General features: G+C 44.1%; 1 long non-coding RNA gene across 2 annotated transcripts; it reads right to left on the bottom strand.

Moving 5' to 3' along the window:
- Window positions 1–1647: 1647 nt before the first annotated feature.
- On the bottom strand, window positions 1648–11924 carry LOC310713426. 2 transcript variants are annotated; one of them, XR_014529230.1, is made up of 4 exons: window positions 11807–11924; window positions 5956–6190; window positions 4230–4320; window positions 1648–2054 (listed from the first exon to the last, which is right to left on the bottom strand). It is a non-coding gene; the product is annotated as an uncharacterized lncRNA (long non-coding RNA). The 2 variants fall into 2 exon arrangements; XR_014529231.1 differs by having other exon boundaries at window positions 5971–6190.
- Window positions 11925–12351: the final 427 nt, after the last annotated feature.

Raw genomic sequence — 12351 nt, 5'->3', positions numbered from 1 at the left:
ACCAAGGGGGCTCTATCCCCTACCTCACAGGGAGAACATCGTGGGAAGTAGGAGGTCAGTCTGACCCCATTGATTGGCCACTGGCCAGCAAAGGGGCAGCTCTGCTGGTGCTTGCTTTCCTCTGGGTCCCCAGCTTGAACTACAACTCCCTTTAACTCTGACAACTGGTCGGGGGGGGGGGGCTGCTAGGGGCGCATTAGAAGATGGCCGACAATACCATCTCTCCGTCTCACACGAGGTAATTAAGAGGCTGATATGGGTGTATGCAGCCTCCCTTGTTACCCCAAGGGAATGGGGAACACTGCCTAACCTGCGGTTGCCATAAATCACCCCCTGATTCGAAAGAAGGGGTGAGGGCACTAGGCGCACAGCCCTTGTGTGGGACGGCTCTCCCTGACGCTGTCTCTGATCGCACGACCTGGTTGCAGGAGCTCAAAATAAACAAAAAGAGAGAAGCAAATGCACATATTTCGAGTGAAGATCGGGAGATAAGACTGCTAATTGAAGTGATCCCTGTGAAGTGGTGTGATGGGCTGGATTCAACAATAAATCAAGAAGAAGATATATCAAAGGATTGGTATGTCGGAACGGGACTGAAAAGGGGGGGGGGCCTTTTCTTTTTTTATCTTATGTGAGTACCTAACAATCCTTCCCCCAAGAAGAATCGTTGCAATTACTGATTACAAGCAGGATGATTAAGAACTGTGTGGAAATAAATTACTAATCAAAGACATGGCTTGTGGGAATATCTGGAAAGGAATGAAAAGTCTCTGTGACGCAGTTATAAAAAGAGATTTGTTACGGCAGGCCTGACTACAGGATGATCGAGGGGGAGGAGGACCATGGCTTGTTGTTATATCGGACTGTGAGTTTGACCTGGCAGGGCCCCCTGAGATGATTGAGGAGAGACTGGCAGGCCTGTGGGAATTAATGAACAGACTTTGGGAATGTTTTGTACGGAGGTGCGGAAATGGCGTCTGTCTGTCTTGATATGGCTCTTGGAGGAGTGTAAAATCCACACAGGATATAATTGTTTTCAACCCGCTTGTGGAGACTACCAGAGGTCACAAAGAAAGGAATATATGACAACAATAAGAAGATGAGGAAAATAACAAGGAGAAGATTGAACAGAACTGTAAATACTATTTGGACAGAACTTTGAACATCAAAGCAGCAAGAGAGAGATGTTTGGATCCCTTTCTGAGCTCGAAGCATGGGTACCCCCAACAAAAATTTAAAAAATTGGCTGTGTAATTTGGAATTAATGTGATGTGATTTGATTGGCTTGTTAATAAAAATTATATTAAAAAAAAACAACTCTGACAACTGGTCATGATAGCAAGGGATAATGGGAGTTGAAAAGGCTGCTCTAGATGTTGTTGGATTATAATTCTCATCATGCCTTGTGACTGGCAGTGTTGGCTGGGAATGATTGGATTTGGAGGCCTATGACATCTCAGGGGCCCAGCCCTGATTTAGACCACACATAACAGAGTTTGGCCTTTCTACAGGCAGTTTGCTCCTTATGTTTAGAAGGCTATTGGAATTCCCTCTAGCCTTGCGGGGGATTATAGCTATAGTATTACTTCTCTGGTCTTAATGGGCACTGAGACAGGGAAATAAAAGAATCACGCATGAACAACACTGTACTTGAAAAGCTACCATGTTATGATATAGTGATTAGAGAGGATCTTGTTGTTTCTGTTTCTATTTCCTCTTTCTTTTGTTGGAGAAGCTTCTATCCCTGCTTTGTGACTTCTCCTACTTCTTCTGGTCATGGGTGAAGGGTTCCAAAAAGGCAATTCAAACCTCTTAACTTTTTGCGCATTGTATGGAGCAGAATTTTCTCATGGGCTGCTGTTCACAGGATGTCCTGTTTATAGTTTTCCGGGATTGGTGCACATCAGCCTTTCCACATGATAAGCCAATCCTGCCCCGATCCTGCCTTTTCCTCTTTGCTTCACTTGCAAAGCTGCTTGAGCCTTCCAACGTTGAAACTCCGTCGTGAAGTGGGGGTGGGTGGGCTTAGAAGAAATGCATCCTCAACAACGGTTCTGCGAGACCAGAAGGAAATTTGAGAGCGCACACTATAATTTGCCGGAGGAATCGTGCTATTTACATGTGGCTATAATATAAGCCTGCCAATTTATTTATTTATTTTGCAAGTGGCTCGCCGGCAGCAACAGGATCGTCAAGCAAAAAGTGCCTCCCACAAATTCCTTGGATGACCATGGAAATCGCTGGGTGTAAAGGCTCTCACGATGTATAATAAAGGGGGCGGGACAGAACTGGAGTACTTGATGTGCAGAAAAAGCTGCCCGGGCTGTCAGAGCCACCGCCGGGAAGCTACAGAATAGATATAATTACAACCATTTGTTAGCTCTTTGGGCAATAACCCGTACTTGCATAACAGCCCCAGCAACTCGTCTGTAAAGTCTGTTATGGCAACAAACAAAGCTTGCTAAGGAAGTGCTAGCATTTCCTTTTCCCAGAGAGTGGAGCAAGTTGAAGTCAAGTTTGTTTTTAATCCAACCTGAGGCCCTTCCCTTCAGATGCTTTTGGAATACACCTCTCAACATCCAGCATAGTCAATGGTCAGATGTGATGGGAGTCCAAAAAAAATCTGGGAGACATCAGGCTGGAATATTATTATTATTATTATTATTATTATTATTATTATTATTATTCCTCCTCCCATCTGACTGGGTTTCTCCAGCCACTCTGGGAGGCTTACAGCACATAAAAAATGGTAAAATATCAGACATTAAAAGTTTCCCTACACAGGGCTGCCTTCAGATGCCTTCTAAAAGTCAAACAGTTGTTTATTTCCTTGACCTGATAGGAAGGCATTCCACAGGGCAGGTGCCACAACCAAGAAGGCCCTATGCCTGGTTCCCTGTAACCTCACTTCTCGCAGTGAGAGAACCGCCAGAAGGCCCTCGGAGCTGGACCTCAATGTCCGAGCTGAACAATGGGGGTGGCTTCTTCAGCTATACTGGGCCAAGGCTGAGGCTGCTTCAGATCTAAGAAGCTAGAAAAACTATGATCATTGGGCAGATATAGGTCCATGTTTTGATTTCCTTCCAAACACCAGCATGTTGCTTATGCCTTGTCTGCTTGGAATGAGCTCAGAGATTCCTCCTTAAGAAAAGTTCAAGGCATGTGCAAACAATGTGTCCCAGTGAATTTTATTGTTTGTTTATTAATTTATATTCCACTTATAACAGAACCAGTGAAGGTGGTGAATGTCCTGTGTGAGTGTCTGGAATGTGTGGATGAGGGTGAAACCAGATGCAATGTTAAATGTGTCTTTGCATTTAACATGCATCTTTTTAAAATGCAAATAGCATCCAATGGAGGGCACTGGCAATGATCAGAATCACAGAAAGCAGAAAGGAGGGATTTAACACTTTCCTCTCCTGCTGTGATCCTGAGGAAAATTCCTCCTTTGAAGATGCTATTTGCTTGCATGGAATTCCCTCGTGAAGTTTATTTTATTTTTATATTTTTTTAAAAAAACAAACCAATTGACTTGCATTTCTGCGTAATGCCTGAAATGTCGCACAAACACCACACGTCACTGAGGCAATAGCACTGGCGGAGGAACAGGGGTGTGAAGGGAGTGGACTGCCCCTAGCACCACTATTCTGGTAGGGTGCCATCACGGCGGCCCCCCCAGACACATGCTGCACACACCCCTAAGCACCAGGCACCACGCCCCCACAGGCAGCGTGTCACACCCCCAGAATGCGCAACAAGCCCTCGCAGGTGGCATACCATGCCCTGGGATGTGCACCATGCCCCTGCAGGCAGCACACATTGCCCCCGCGGGCACCAGCTACGCCCCTGCCTGTTCCCCGCCCCCTGTAGCAGAGCATGCAGCTTCGCCACTGGGCAATAGAAAGTGAATATTGCATCTCTATGGAAATGGACAGTGAACAGCATATCGATTGTCTCCAATCGATACAAAATTGCATTACTGTGGCATGATTTTTATTATCGTCTCGCACATATACTTGTTTCCAGGGCAGGCGGAGAATGTGCTGTGGAACTTCACGACAACAATCCTCTTCTGCAAAGAGCAGAGGTTCGCTGCCTTAAAACATTTCCACACACAATTTGTGCCCAAGCATGTAAAGTCCAAACCCTTTTTGAAACTGTTTTTCTGCTTTAATGCAGCAAGAGGGAGGGTGTCAGATTCCCTCTCCCCTTCAGCCTTTAGAACTCACATGATTATTTGCTGCTATCGCACACACAGAACTGGCATCAGATGCTCTTTTTCATGAGTTTTCATGAAGATGTCGAGTCCGTGTGCAGCAGCTGTGAAAAAAAGGCAAATTCCACGTTAAGGATCATTAGGAAAGAGATTGCAAATAGAACTGCCAATATCACAATGCCGCTGTACAAATCTACCGTGCCACCGTGCTTGGAATACTGTGTGGGCAGCTTGGGTAGCCTGACATGAAAAATAATATCACAGAGCTAGGAAGCTGCGGCCAAAGTGATCAGCTGAAGGAATTGGGGCTGGAGCAACTCCCCTTTGAGGGCAGGTTACAACATATGGGGCTGTTTGGTTGGGGGGGGAGTGAGTAAGGGGTGGCATGAAGTATAATGGTGTTATAGATTGGGGAGACCCTCCTAAACCCTAGAAATTAATAAATGGTAGGATTTTGATTATTTGGAGTATTGAAGGGAAGACTGCACGCCAGTGGAAAAATACAAGCTGAGCTTCCTTTCCAAGCCAGGACATCCTAGGATAGATGTATTAACATGGCAAAAGGTGTTGATGGCCCATCTTGGACCTGGGCAGACAGAAGGTTACCAGGGTAACAGGGTGTGAAGTCACAGGGAAAGATGGTCTTTAGCAAGGTGTGCTGGGAGGGAGAGAGAACATGGGGAGATCCATTTTGGGCAGGCTGGCTGAAGGCTGGCTGGGAGAGATGCCTTCAGTTCCAGTGCTATTGTGCTATGGGAGCTAGCTCTTCTTGAGGTGACAATGGTGTAAGATCGGGACTCCCTCCATGCAAACTGAAAGTCGAAATATGTGAATAAATCATATTTCTTAAAACTACAACAGTCTCTGCCGCATCTTCAATTCTCCGAAGGAGTACAAACCCTGGGTGAGCGCCTGGGACCCCCTGGAGTCTTGCTACCCCTCGAGAGTGGAGGTGGCACCCAGCTTCTATAACAATATTACATATGGTGTGGCTTAAGTGGGCAGAGGTAGTTTTTTCACCCTCTCCATAATACTAGAACCTGGGACCATCCAGTGAAGCTTAACATTGGAAGATTCAAGATACAAAAGACAGTGCATGTAGTCTACTGTATGGAAGTAAGAGTCGTCACATCCATTGCTCCACCAACTTCCCCCCTGTGGTCTCGCCCAACACTGCCATGTTGGCCCCCCAGCTGGTTCTCCATGCTGGAATGTGGCCTTCAGGCTGCAAAAGCTTTTCCCTTCCAGGTGAAGCAGACATTTTGCATTGTTTGTTGTGGATTATCTCGCATCACCTCCACCACTTAAATGGCACATCAGCGGAGATGTAGTTCATCACTTCTAATACAACATGAGGTTCTGCCCACGCTAGGTCCTTATTTGATTGTGGAATGCTTTGAGTGTCGTTTATTTTTAAAACAATGCGCCAATATTTTCAGTGCAGCTTATATGGGAAAAACCAGTAGGCAGAACTCCTACGTACAGCTTCATTTCAGAACTTCGCACCAGCTATGCCAGGCAGCAAAAGAACCTGCTTCTCACAAAATTGCCACTCTGCATTCATTAAGCTGTCAGTTGCTCACCAAACTCTTGGATGTCCATAACGTTATTGCAAGGAGCAGAAAAAGGAGCAAGCAAAGCTATTATTATTCTTAGTAAGAAAATTTAACTTGTTAGTTGCTTAGCACAGGAGAAAAATTCTCTAAGTGACTTACATAAATCTCTTTATCGTTACTTACAACTTTTGTTTGTACCTGCCAGATGTGGAAGTGAACTTGCCCAAAGAGGAACTGACTTGCCCAAGGCTGCCCATAAGATCTAGAACCAAGGTGAGATTTGCAGAAGTGGCCAACATTTCTCCACGCTGTTTTAATGATCAAGGCACTTTTTGGCTCAAGGTTTTGCTCGGCAGGGCAAAAGTGACTGTTTATTGTTCATCATCCTTAAGTCAATTGAGGTCTGCTGCTCTGAACTCTAAATAAAAGATGGATGGGAATTAGATTAAACATCAAAGCCGCAAGAGAGTGCCCTGTGTGTGTGGCTTAGTGCAATAAAAAAAAGCCCTGTAATTGCATGCGTTTTTGAATTAACCAGGCCACGTCTTGCAGCAAAGCAAGCCTGCGTGACAAGACATTATATTTATACGCAACAGTAGCCGCAAGGCTATTGATTGTGAAAAATTGGAAAAGTGACATAATACCGACAAAAAACAGAGTGGCTTGCAAAATTATTGGAGTATTACAATATATCCAAAACAATGGGAGAAATCGGAAGGATCTCAAAAGAGAAGATAGACAAGGACTGGAAGGTGTTTAAAGGATATTTGCAAAATCATATTGAAAAATCAGAACTCCTATTAGAATAAACAAGTTCTGTTATAAATACTGAAATACTAAATAAGATGGATAACAATGTGTAACAGAAAAAGAAGTAGAAAGTTGGTTTAAAAGTGTGTGAAAGAAAGTAATAGAAGTGGAAAGAAATTGCAATTGAGTACATTGGAAGCCTAACACGAGGGTGAGGTGAAGAAGATGGTGAAGAAGAGAAGAAGAGTTTGGATTTGATATCCCGCCTTTCACTCCCTTTAAGGAGTCTCAAAGCGGCTAACATTCTCCTTTCCCTTCCTCCCCCACAACAAACACTCTGTGAGGTGAGTGAGGCTGAGAGACTTCAGAGAAGTGTGACTGGCCCAAGGTCACCCAGCAGCTGCATGTGGAGGAGCGGAGACGAGAACCCGGTTCCCCAGATTACGAGACTACCGCTCTTAACCACTACACCACACTGGTGGGAAAAGGAAGTATGTGTGGGATTGAGTGTGGGTATGTATGAATATTTTTAAGGACTGTATGAAATGTATGTTTGTTTGTATATTCGTAATATGTATGTATTAATGTTGAATTATTTTAATAAAATAATAAAAAAGCCTGCATGACTTGTAGCCCGTCAAGCCAAACGCAGTTTATGTATCATGGCTGAGATGCTGCTGGATGGGGGGAGAGTTGCCAAGCACCTAGAAGACCTCAATATATGGGTGGTAGGCTGTACTCAACTTAGTGGATTATAAATTGTGCCACTCAGTTGTAAAGCACAGACTGGCCTTCTCTCAGCTGCCCTACAGAACACAAGTAGAGAGCTCTGTTGGATCACCTCAGTGGCCCATCGAGTCTAGCCTGCTGCTCTCACAGTACCCAACCAGATGCACGCAGAATCCAACAGCGTTCTCCCCTCCTGCAGTTTCAGCAGCTGGTAATCAGAGGCACAGTGCTTGCAACTGTGGAGGCAGAACATAAAAGACTCTGGAGGTACATTAGTAGCAACTGATTTATCCTCCACAAATTTGTCTAATCCTCTTTTAAACCCATCCAAGTTGGTGGCCATCACTGCCTCTTAGGGAGCAAATCCCATAGCTTAACTATGTGCCGTGTGAATAAGGACTTTCTTTTGCCTGTCTCGAATCCTCTAACATTCAGTTTTAACTGCATGTCCACAAGTTCCCGCATTATAAGAAAAGGAGAAAAACATTCTCCAGCTGCTTTCTCTGCACCATACATAATTTTATAAACTCCTATCATGTCCCTTTTTACTCACCTTTCATATAAACCAGGGTTTCCCAAACTACAATTCCCATAATCCCTGACCACTGGTCCTGCTAGCTAGGGATGATGGGAGTTGTAGTCCAAAACCATCTGGAGACCCAAGTTTGGAAAACCCTACTCTAAACTGAAAAGCTCCACGTGTTGCAAGCTTTCCTCACAGGCTCTTTCATTTGGTTGCCCTTTTCTGCAAATTCGCCAATATCCTTTCTTAAGGGGAGCTGACCAGAACTGTACACAGTCTTTCAAGATTTGCACAATGGAATTGCAGTATGGGCAGTTTTATCTCCAGTCCCTTTCCTAATGATTCCTAGCATGGGATCCACCATGAAGAAGAAGAAGAGGAGGAGGAAGAGGGGTTTGGATTTGATATCCCACTTTATCACTACCCTAAGGAGTCTCAAAGTAGCTAACAATCTCCTTTCCCTTCCTCCCCCCACAACACTCTGTGAGGTGAGTGGGGCTGAGAGACTTCAAAGAAGTGTGACTAGCCCAAGGTCACCCAGCAGCTGCATGTGGAGGAGCGGAGACGCGAACCCGGTTCACCAGATTACAAGTCTACCACTCTTAACCACTACACCACACTGGCTCAGTTGCCACATGCTGGGTCAACACCTTCCATGAGGAACCTTAGACCTGGAGGGGCAATTGTGGTCCTCCAAGCTTTTCTGTCTAACCTTTGGGAATCCCCCAAGGCCAGCCCACAATCCCTTCTGGTTCTGCTTCTTACCTTCCTCAAGAATCTTTGCCTAGCTGGAAAGTGTCCTTGAACTCTGATAATAATGGAGGGGGAAATAGAGAAGCGGGTGGGAGTGTCTGTAGAAACTCGTGGACTGTCCAAAAGTAAAATTTGCATTCATGGCTCCACCCGTTGTCCTTTGGCCCCACTCAGCACTGGCATTTTGGACCCCAGAAAGCAATTTACCCCTCAGACTGAAAAAGGTCCACCAGCAACAGAGTAATGAGCTTAAGGAAATAAATTTCTCAATAAAAGCTTTTTGTATTACTGTACCATGTCTCAGAGCAGAACTGTAATCCACACTGTACAGAACCGACACTAACTGCCTTCTCCATGGTACTTGCCAGCAAAAATATATAATTAGCTGTAAACTCTGAAAGGCCCAATGAGTCTATAAAAGTGAAAGGGCTGTCCTAGCCCTCATCAGTTGTAGTAGCTCTTTAATTGCCATGCATCCCTAATGCAATGAGGTTTCTCACACAGCATGTGCCCTTACTTGTTAATTTCACCCTAAAAAAAAAACCAAAGCCCACCAAGATCTAATAATATTTCCATCGCATTGTCCTTTTGTCCCCACAGATTTGATTTAAAGGAGATGGGGCTGGGTGCTACAAACAAAGTATCCTGCACTTTTGTGGGGAAATTAACTTAATCGCTTCAATGTTAATTGTTTTAGCTACACCAGATTGACTAGGCAATAAATGGTTCCCCCAATTTTCTTCTTCAGCAGAGCAAGAAATTAGACAAGTTGAAGCAAGATAATAATCAGCAGGGGAAATTATTATTTTCAGAAAAGATGCCTGGAACCCAGAGAATTAAATCTCCGTGACAGCCAAGATGTGAATATTAATTGAATCTCAAATAATTCTTTTTTTTTTTTCAATTTACGCCTGACAAACAACAATCACAAGGTGGCGGCTTCAAATCGTTTGTTTGAAGATTACCGCAGGCCTTTGAAAACCATACTTCAGTCCTTGGAACAAATTATGTGCAGCCTGGTTTTAGTTCTTGTTTTTGGAATGATCTTAAACAGCTAATGCTGTTTTTTAAAAATATGGACATTGCATTGATTTTCTGTTTTGCCTTTGTTGATGTGGTTTGAGTTTTGCAAAAGAAAAAGGAAATCCAGAAGAGTACACATGTCAGTTTCTTGCAGCAAAAACAATCAAGGAGCCTTGAGGCGCCTTAAAGACAAATGAATATCATAGTATTTGTACCCTGCAACCATACTTTTGGGTTGTCAATAACAGACATTGTGCTTCGATAAGACATTAAATATATAAAAATATTATTCATTCCTCATAAATTTGTTAGTCTTTAAAGGGACTGCAAGATTGTTTCTGAATTTTGTATAAACCGTCAGAGGGCATTGTTAATGGGAAGTCAATAAATGTCCAAATAAATAAAATCAATAGGTTGCAAGCCTATGCACACCACTGGGGAGTAGGTCCCATTAAATTAAATAGCACTTACTTTCGACTAGACATGCATCAGGATTGCACTGTTAAGGTTAAACAACAGCATGCCTCTCAAACACATGGTCATCTTAGGAATTTATTTCCTGAGTTCACTGCCCTTTCACAGAAAAAGCTACTCCTGGCTCTCACAAGCAACAGGGAAGAAATTTGATTCAGTTTGTATTTAAAGGCAACCTTACTTAATTTGCACTTTCTGAAATGACACACAAACCGAAACACAGGCGTCCCTCAAAATTCACATTGCAATGCAGTTTTCCAGCCAAATATGGTGGGCAAAAAAAGGATTGTGCTATGCTACCATGAGTATGTAAATGTATATGTTAGTGAAAACAGCATGGGAAAATGCACTACATTAGACAAAAAATGAATATGTGTACACTAGGAAAAATTTGTAAAAAATAAATAAATTATGAATTTTCACGAAAACTATTTTTTTTAAAAAAAATCACAAACTGATGTGGAGAACTGAACTTAAGATTGGAACAATGAGAAACTGAAAATGATATATTTGCCTCACACACACATCCTCACACTTTTTCCATTTCAGCAAACTAATTTAGGGAGGCGGGTTGCTGCTACTGTCAAACAAATTTGAATCAGAAAGCCTTGCTACTCTACCATTCTACACTGGGTCTAGCCCTGCCGCAGAGCGGGTGACCAGCCCCTCTGCCAAGCCCAATCGATGGCAAAGCAACCATTTCCACTTCTCTGAGCTTGCCTTCTTAGCACCGACCTGTCTTACGGAGGATGATGTTGTCATTTTGTGGGCTTGTGTTATTTGTTTGTGGCAAAAGATCTGAGCCAGAATGACAGCAGTGAACCTACACGACACAACGCATCTGCTATACATGTGATATCCAACAACAGGGGATTGAGGGGACGCCACCTCATGTCATTTCTCCTCGTTCAGCTGCTCTCAAGGAAACAGAGTTCGCTATAACTACATTGTCAGGGCAGCAGTCAGTGGCAACAATTAGCTGTCAGTTGAATAGTTCTTTCCAGCACTGCCTGCAGAGAGATGCAGGGAACTGCTATCACACTTTCGAACAAGAGCATACAGCTCTGCAGTAGCTGTGATCCTCTGGAGTGTTTCCTCCTCTGGAGTGGAGATCTTCTGGATCACAAGATGTGATCCACCCAGACAACATCGGTCTTTCAGCCATTCCTGACGGTCCATTTAAGGTTCAATAGCAGGCATCTTCTTTCCATTGCACCTCTACTATGAAATGCCCTTCCTTCTGCCATATGTACAATAGCAGCCATCAGTTGCTTCAGAGGCCGTGTGTGTGTGTGTGTGTGTGTGTGTGTGTGTGTGTGTGTGTGTGTATTTGCCCAGGCTTTTCAGACTCAAAATAGCAGACTCAGGCTGCAGTCACATGGCAGTTTATTCTGTTTTCACAACTTTCCCCTAACTGTTAAGTTCCACATTATGTTTGAGCTTTCATGCAATCTAAAAACCACTTCTGGAATTATAGTGGAATGCTGCTCAATTTGACTGCTCTTTTCCATGTTATTTGCTTCCAGGGGGAAATCCATTTGCAAAGAATGTGTTATATTCCACAATAGTTCCACGATATGTCACCATAGTTCCAGAGCTGGCTTTTACATTGTTTGGAAGTTCATTTGTAATGTGGAAATTAATTGCTAGGGAAATGTAATGAAAATGGAATAAACTGCCATGTTGTCAAATACTGTGGAATTGTAAGGGATCCGAAGAGTCATCTAGTCCAATGTCTTCAGTTGTCTTCAATGCAGGAATCACAACTAAACAATCCCTGACCTGATCCTATGCATGCTTCCTAGGGAATAATTGTCCCTGAAATCAATGGGATGTTTTCTAAGTAAGCAGGGGCACCATCTTGCTCTCAGGATTGTGGGTGCCCACCACCACAACATGGACTGTGGTGTCTCTCTCTCACACACCCCTACAGGTAGTGTGTGTGATGTCACACACACTAAGTGTAGGCATGTGTGTATGACATCACACATCCGCATTGTGGTGGCCAGTAGTGGCAGCAGGTCCTCTTCCTCCTCCTCTCCACACCCAGCAAGGCACCCTTTTCTGCGGGGAGGGACTCATGCTCAGAGGCAGAGAGACCCTGCGTCCGTGTCTGAGTCCCACCCCCACCCCCACCCACCCCAAAAGGGTGCCTTGCTCACTGGCTGCGGAGGGCAGAGATGAACTGCTTCTCTCTCGGAGGTAGCACCGCTGCTGCTGCCTGCATGCTTTTCTCATTGACTTTGTGGGTTCCCAGCCCCCACAGTTATATTATTATGGGTGCCCAAGCACCCATAGCCCCCTGGAGTTGGCTCCTATGTGAGCAA

Source organism: Podarcis liolepis (genome assembly GCF_965112155.1).
Source record: "Podarcis liolepis genome assembly, chromosome: 8".
In the NCBI taxonomy this organism is placed as follows: Eukaryota; Metazoa; Chordata; class Lepidosauria; order Squamata; family Lacertidae; genus Podarcis; species Podarcis liolepis.
This window is presented reverse-complemented; position numbering and strand designations above follow the sequence as displayed.